Source organism: Rhinoderma darwinii, unplaced genomic scaffold, assembly GCF_050947455.1.
Source record: "Rhinoderma darwinii isolate aRhiDar2 unplaced genomic scaffold, aRhiDar2.hap1 Scaffold_125, whole genome shotgun sequence".
Taxonomy (NCBI): Eukaryota; Metazoa; Chordata; class Amphibia; order Anura; family Rhinodermatidae; genus Rhinoderma; species Rhinoderma darwinii.
The window spans coordinates 87,501-95,793 of NW_027461957.1; the positions used below are offsets into that span (position 1 = coordinate 87,501).

The following is an 8,293-nucleotide window of genomic DNA, read 5'->3' on the forward strand; positions in this document are numbered from 1 at the left end:
CACACACAGACACAAGGCATGTATACACATACCAACACATATATACACACATAGACGGACCCAAGGCATGTATGCATATACAGACACATATATACACACACACACACACACACACACACACACACAAAGCATGTATACATATAGAGACACATATATACACACACACACATACACAGACAATCAGACACAAGGCATGTATGCATATACAGACACATATATATATACACACACACACACACACACACACACACACACACACACACACACACACACACACACACACAAAGCATGTATGCATATAGAGACACATATATACACACACATAGACAGACAGTCAGACACAAGGCATGTATACATATACATATACACACACACACACACACACACACACACACACATACACACACACACACTCACAGGAACTTACCATCTCTCCAGCTGCACAGGTTTCTTGCAGGTCAGACTGTGGGCGGAGCTTCCTCCTCGGCTCTGCACTTGCTTCCTCTGCTTCCTCAGTGTGTGTAACGAGGAGCAGAGAATATAGAGTCCAAAGCACGGCCTGCACAGTTGCGCCCCCTACATGGTGGGAGGATGCAGCACCATGTCGCACACCTCTAAGGCTGCCCAATGCAGTCAGTCAGATGCCCCCCTCTTGTCAGTATGGTAGCAGGCAGCCCATCACTTTTAAATTAGTGAGGGCAGGAGGCTGAGCGCAGTAATTGGCACTCTGCCACTCTAGTCTTTATCAACGACTCAGCCTCCTGTCCTCAACTCATTACTTACCAGCTGCTCTTCTTTTCTTCAGGAGAGAGCGTTCAGGCCGCTCCTCCCGCAGTCCTCCAGGTTCCCTATGCTCCTCTCTCGCGGCGCGTGCAGCGTACAGAGGGGGAGTGTACTAGCAGACGTGCGCCTATCGTGCTGCACGTCTGCTAGGTAAAGTATTCTCCCCTGCCTTCCCCACGCATCCCCCCTGGCCCTGCCACAATATTCCGCCCCCCGTTATTAGCTCGGTGGCGCCGCCTGAGGCCGCTGCCTCACCTCGCCTCATGGCAGGTGCGGCCCTGCCTATGACCATTGGATAATTGCACTATGTGGCGCTGTGTGTTGTTTTTTCTCCCTATCTAGTATATAGCACTAACATATTCTTCAGTGCAGTACAGAGATTGTCACCATTTACATCATTCCCTGCCCCCAATGGAGCTCACAGTCTCATTGGAGCTCATCCGATCTCAGACACACACACTGGGGACAGTTTTATATGTTTTTAAAGTGTGAGAGGAAACCGGAGTACCCGGAAGAAAATCCACGCAAATCCAGGAAGAACATACAAGCTCACATTGAATCCAGGACCCCAGCACTGCTGCTGTTTCTGGTTTTTATATAAACAATTGACCCTGCTTGCCCTGATCTGTGTTCAGAACATATGCGCATGTTTGCAAAGTCTTCAGATAGGCTACTAACATTGTATAATGAACTCGTTAGTGACCACCAATATGCGGCCACTAACAGGCTTTATTCTGATTCATGGGCCTTTCTATGGCACTGCATCAGAATAAATCGGAGTCGCCAGGAGCAGTTAGATCGCTTTGCTCTCAGCTACCGTAGGTATCTGAGGGCTGGGAGCAGACAAGCTTGAGCGGGCGGGATCGAAATCATCATCGATCCCGTCCTTTTAACCCCTCAGATGTGGCGGTCACCACATCTGAGTGGTTTTAGAGGGAGGGGGCTCCCTCTCTCACCCCACCAGCACACCCACGATGCGATCGGTGGATAAAAGTGGCCCCCAGGTCTGCCTCTAATGAATGCCAGAGACATGGCCTAACAGATGCCTGTCAGTGTAAAACTGACAGGCAATAATACACTACAGTACAGAAGTATTGCAATGTATTATGAAAGCAATCAAATGATCGCATAGTAAAGTCCCCTAGTGGGACTAAAAAAAAGTTAAAAAAAAAGCTTAATAAATGTAATTAATAATTAAAAAACAATTAAAAACCCACTTCTTCCCCTAAAAAACGGACGCGTTTGTAACGACCTCAACTATAAATCTATTACATTATTTAACCCTCTACGGCCAGCACTATAAAATATAAAGTAAAAAACAATTTGCTAGAATCGCTGTTTTCTGTTCATCCTGCGTTCAAAAAAAGTTTGTTACAAAGTGATCAAAAAGTCGCATGTACTCCAAAATGGTACAAATAAAAACTACAAGTAATCCCGCAAAAAAAATCCCTCATACAGCTGCATCACTCATACAGCTGCATCCCTCATACAGCTGCATCCCTCATACAGCTGCATCCCTCATACAGCTGCATCGCTCATACAGCTGCATCCCTCATACAGCTGCATCCCTCATACAGCTGCATCGCTCATACAGCTGCATCCCTCATACAGCTGCATCCCTCATACAGCTGCATCCCTCATACAGCTGCATCGCTCATACAGCTGCATCCCTCATACAGCTGCATCCCTCATACAGCTGCATCCCTCATACAGCTGCATCCCTCATACAGCTGCATCCCTCATACAGCTGCATCCCTCATACAGCTGCATCGCTCATACAGCTGCATCCCTCATACAGCTGCATCCCTCATACAGCTGCATCGCTCATACAGCTGCATCCCTCATACAGCTGCATCCCTCATACAGCTGCATCGCTCATACAGCTGCATCCCTCATACAGCTGCATCCCTCATACAGCTGCATCCCTCATACAGCTGCATCCCTCATACAGCTGCATCCCTCATACAGCTGCATCCCTCATACAGCTGCATCGCTCATACAGCTGCATCCCTCATACAGCTGCATCGCTCATACAGCTGCATCCCTCATACAGCTGCATCCCTCATACAGCTGCATCCCTCATACAGCTGCATCCCTCATACAGCTGCATCGCTCATACAGCAGCATCGCTCATACAGCTGCATCCCTCATACAGCTGCATCCCTCATACAGCTGCATCGCTCATACAGCAGCATCGCTCATACAGCTGCATCCCTCATACAGCTGCATCCCTCATACAGCTGCATCCCTCATACAGCTGCATCCCTCATACAGCTGCATCCCTCATACAGCTGCATCCCTCATACAGCTGCATCGCTCATACAGCAGCATCGCTCATACAGCTGCATCCCTCATACAGCTGCATCCCTCATACAGCTGCATCGCTCATACAGCAGCATCGCTCATACAGCTGCATCCCTCATACAGCTGCATCCCTCATACAGCTGCATCGCTCATACAGCTGCATCGCTCATACAGCTGCATCCCTCATACAGCTGCATCGCTCATACAGCTGCATCCCTCATACAGCTGCATCGCTCATACAGCTGCATCCCTCATACAGCTGCATCGCTCATACAGCTGCATCCCTCATACAGCTGCATCCCTCATACAGCTGCATCGCTCATACAGCTGCATCGCTCATACAGCTGCATCCCTCATACAGCTGCATCCCTCATACAGCTGCATCCCTCATACAGCTGCATCGCTCATACAGCTGCATCGGCTGAAAAATATAAAAAGTTATGGCTCTAAAAATATGGCGACACAAAAACAAATATTTTTTTTAAAAAAAAGTGTTTTTACTGTGTAAAGCCCCATGCACACGACCGTACATTTCATCCGTAATTAACGACTGCAATTACAGACCCATTCATTTCTTTTGCCAACGGTCACCGTCCCGTATATTTATGGGAAGGTGCTCGGGCCATAGGAAGCTTCCGTAAAATATAGGACATGTGTAATTTTTTTATTTTACAGACCATGCTCCCATACTTTATAATGGGAGCATGGCCTGCAAATGAGGACGACTGTCCGTGGCCGGCCGTAGCCGTAATCACGGACTGGGATTACAGCTACAGCCGTGTGCAGCGGGCCTAAAAGTAGTAAAACAGAAGAAAACTTTTTTTTCTATTCCCCCCAAAAAAAGTTAATAACAGCTAATCAACAAATTATATGTACCCCAAAATAGTGCTATTAAAAAATACAACTTGTCCCGCAAAAAACAAGTCCCTATGTTTGCTATGTCGATGCAAAGATAAAAAAGTTATAGCTCTTTGAATGCCACAATGGTAAAACGTAAAAAACTGCTTGGTGATTAAGGCCTAAAATAGGCTGGTCACTAAGGGGTTAAACACACTCTAGTACAGCCGGCATTATGTGATCCACCTTGTCTGAAACTGCTGTAAAAGTGACCTGTTCTGGTTTGGAAAGGAACACATTGTAAACATGCAAAATACAATCTATATGATCTGTCATGCAGCAAAGAGAAGCCCCAACATCAGCCATAGTCTATGTTCACACAGGGAGTATTTTCTGCATTCAAATCAGCAACACAAATCTGCATCGCACCCCTGAGGAGTTTGAAGCTGATTTTTACTTGGATTTAACCATGGATTTGTCATGGCAAGGGTTAAATACAAATTCTTCCACCTTTCCGCAACAGAACAGAACATGCTGTGGATTTTCAAGTCTGCAAGCCCTAACAACCCTGCTGATTTTTTCTGCAATGTGTGAATGAGGTTTGGAAAACTTGCAATGCAAGTTGCTGCAGATTTTTGGTGAAGAATCTTTGCAGAAAATCTGGAACAAATACACCCCCGCGTGAACATAGAACAAAAAATCCTAGAAAGGAATATTCTAATGTACTGTATGGCGTCTGTCGCTGCACAACAATGACACATTAGGACACATTGAGAAATAAATATTTGTAAACATCTTGGCATGGACTGCGACCATTTCTTAGGCCCGGGCATCGCCATGTTCTGGCTGGTTCAGGACCCAGCAGTAAAAGATTGAGAAGCCGTGGTCTCGATCACTGGGAATTTGGCATTAAAAACTGCCACATACAGTTGTTGAAAATGAATACACTGGGAATATTTTCATGATGGGATTTCCCTTCCTTACACATTATAATATCTGCTTTGTTGGATTTGGATGAAACGACTGTCCAAAAAGATTATTGATAAAAATGATATTTGTCCAGTTTTAAAGATAATTCCTGAAAGACAATTGGCTGCAGTGAAGAGGTCATGTGACAGACATGTCTGGCAGTGATTGGTTATGATTTGGACTGGTTGGTAAGACCGTTGGCCGACTGCCATGATCAGTTGAGTTGTAACGACTCTTCCAGTGACTGGTGATCTCTGAGGAGAATGTCCTGCACATGATTTCCTTCCATATGTACCTGGTTGTGACTGCTCAGATCTCCTGTACATCTATCGGTAAGCGCTACTCTGAACACACTACACACAGCACAATATAGTCACACTATGCAGTGTAGCACAACAGATGGGGCTGAACTGTTCAGTTGTTGCTTTAATGTTAAGCAGCCATGTGACTAACTGACAGTTAGGCTGCCCATGCACCCTGCAGCTGAACAATGGTGGCTGCCGGGTGGCAAAACCCACGCGGTGTTATTTGCGGATTTACTAAGCAGTTCTTGGCTCCGCGACATCTCCTGCTGTTTGGCGGCAGCGGGTACAGGCAGCTTTGTACTTTATCTCTACATGACATGGATAACAGATCTTTGACAATAACAAAATAAATCCCATGTTTTTATGTATTCTCGTTAATGACAGATTTACTAATATTTGCTTCCCCCTCTGTTTAAATTGACCTGCGCAGAAGCCCGCAGGACGCCTATTAGAAAGCGTATTCCTTGTATGTCTTACCGGTACCATGTTGGGGTCCACATGATGATTATTTTCATCTCACATTTCCATGGTTTTTCGTTTTTTCATCGACACCGCCTTATAAAGTCCTATTTGGTGCAGGATGAGGTGTATTTTTTAATCTTACCATTTTGGGGCACATAAATGTATTGAACAACTTTTAGTCTTGTTTTTATAGAATTCAATGTGCAGTACAAATGACATGACTTTGTTCTGGAGGTCGTCACAATTATGGCGATAGCAAACATATCCAGTTATTTTGTGTTTTATTCGTTTTGCACAATAAAAACTTTTAAAAACACTTCATTCTGAGAATGAAACTTTTTTTTCACCATTGTTTTTTGATTCGTTGTTTTTGCTGTTTTGGGAGGCGAGATTATAGCAATTCTGCCATTGTTTTTTCCGTCATTCCCTGTGCAGGATAAATAATGTTGTATTTTTATAGTACAGGTCGCTACAGATGCGACGATACCAATCTTGTACTGTCAGGCATTTTGTAAGGGAAACTAGTTTCTTTTTTCATTTTTCTATAAACTTCATGAAACTTTTTTTTTACGTTTTTATTTTAGTCCTACTGCGGGATTTTAACATACAATATGCTGATTGCTAATATAATACATTGCAATACTTCTGAATTAAATTTACAGCCTGAAACTTAGTGCAAGTTTTCTAACTCCAGGAAACCGCTAACGTGTAAAACTCATAAAGGTGTCCACCGATATCCTAACACTATAGGGCCCATATAGCTGCATTTAGGTGAATGGAACGTGCACTATAGCATCGCAGAGCCCTGTTCCGTTGACCTATATGTTGAAACTATACGGATCCCAAGCAACAGCCAGTGCCCGCCCCCACTCATACTAGCCCCTCCCACTCTGTCTTTTCCCTCAGTGACAAGGGTGTCTCTGTATGTTTGAGGAGGTAGAGCTTTGATTGAGGCAGGAGTCTTGAGTGCCTGCCACCAGTCTGAAGCCAGCCCTGTACAGCAGTGCCAGCCCAGCCAGCAGAAGAAGCTGAAGAGTAGGCAGTGCCTGCTTGTCACCCTGTGCTACCCCGCTACCCTACAGAGCCTGTGGCCATCTTTCGTGCCCCCTTTCCTCACAGAGCCCCACTGTAAGGAAGTGGTGGTGAAGTAAGGGTTAATGCAGGTGTTTAATAAGGTGTTTAATAAGCCCTCATACCACTTAATCGACGGAAAAATAAAAAAGTTGTGGCTCTCGGAATTTGACGATACAAAATAAATTCTATTTTTTACACTTAGGTTTTTACTTGTAAAAGTAGTAAAATATAGAAAAAACTATATATTTTTGGTATCGCCGTAATCGTATTGACCCACAGAATAAAGTTAACATGTTGTTTTAATTGCACAGTGAATTCCGTAAAAACTATGCGCAAAAAACCATGGAGGAATCGCTGTTTTTTAAATTTACTACCCCACAAATAATTTTTTCCCCGTTTCCTAGTACATTACATTTAATGGTGCTACAAAAAACTACAACTCGTTCCGCAAAAATCAAGCCCTCATAGGACAATATAGACGCAAAAATAAAAAGTTATGTCTTTCGGAAGGTGGGGAGAAAAAAAGTAAAATTGGGCTGCTTTCTTTGCAGCCTGGCAGTTTTTCATCTTATAAACCTGCCGAAACCTAGTTCGGCAGGTGGTCTTTGGGAAAGATTTACTTGTTATATAGAAGACATAGAACAAGTACAGCCAGCAGGTGGCAGCATCTCCAACAAAGAGTCTGCTCTGCAAGTGATGCTTCCTCTTGCTTAGATTGGATTCACCATAAGACAAGGTAAATTATGCTGGCGGCTGTCACTATATTTGGAGCACTGTGATTGTCAGTGTCTGGGGGCGCTGTGGCTGTCACTGTATTTGGAGCACTGTGATTGTCAGTGTCTGGGGGCGCTGTGGCTGTCACTATATTTGGAGCACTGTGATTGTCAGTGTCTGGGGGCGCTGTGGCTGTCACTATATTTGGAGCACTGTGATTGTCAGTGTCTGGGGGCGCTGTGGCTGTCACTCTATTTGGAGCACTGTGATTGTCAGTGTCTGGGGGCGCTGTGGCTGTCACTGTATTTGGAGCACTGTGATTGTCAGTGTCTGGGGGCGCTGTGGCTGTCACTGTATTTGGAGCACTGTGATTGTCAGTGTCTGGGGGCGCTGTGGCTGTCACTATATTTGGAGCACTGTGATTGTCAGTGTCTGGGGGCGCTGTGGCTGTCACTATATTTGGAGCACTGTGATTGTCAGTGTCTGGGGGCGCTGTGGCTGTCACTCTATTTGGAGCACTGTGATTGTCAGTGTCTGGGGGCGCTGTGGCTGTCACTGTATTTGGAGCACTGTGATTGTCAGTGTCTGGGGGCGCTGTGGCTGTCACTGTATTTGGAGCACTGTGATTGTCAGTGTCTGGGGGCGCTGTGGCTGTCACTATATTTGGAGCACTGTGATTGTCAGTGTCTGGGGGCGCTGTGGCTGTCACTATATTTGGAGCACTGTGATTGTCAGTGTCTGGGGGCGCTGTGGCTGTCACTCTATTTGGAGCACTGTGATTGTCAGTGTCTGGGGGCGCTGTGGCTGTCACTGTATTTGGAGCACTGTGATTGTCAGTGTCTGGG

General features: G+C 45.3%; 1 protein-coding gene across 2 annotated transcripts in view; it reads right to left on the minus strand.

Moving 5' to 3' along the window:
* Positions 1-801, minus strand: part of LOC142699069 (protein phosphatase 1 regulatory subunit 36-like) — a 46,705-nt gene extending 45,904 nt beyond the window's left edge. Inside the window, exon 1 of one of the 2 annotated variants that reach the window (XM_075847982.1) lies at positions 784-801. The gene's annotated coding sequence lies outside the window, so the exon portion shown is untranslated. Of the gene's footprint in view, positions 1-427; positions 502-783 lie in introns of those variants that run through there. The other variant, XM_075847981.1, reaches the window with a different exon arrangement.
* Between the last annotated feature and the right edge of the window lie 7,492 nt (positions 802-8,293).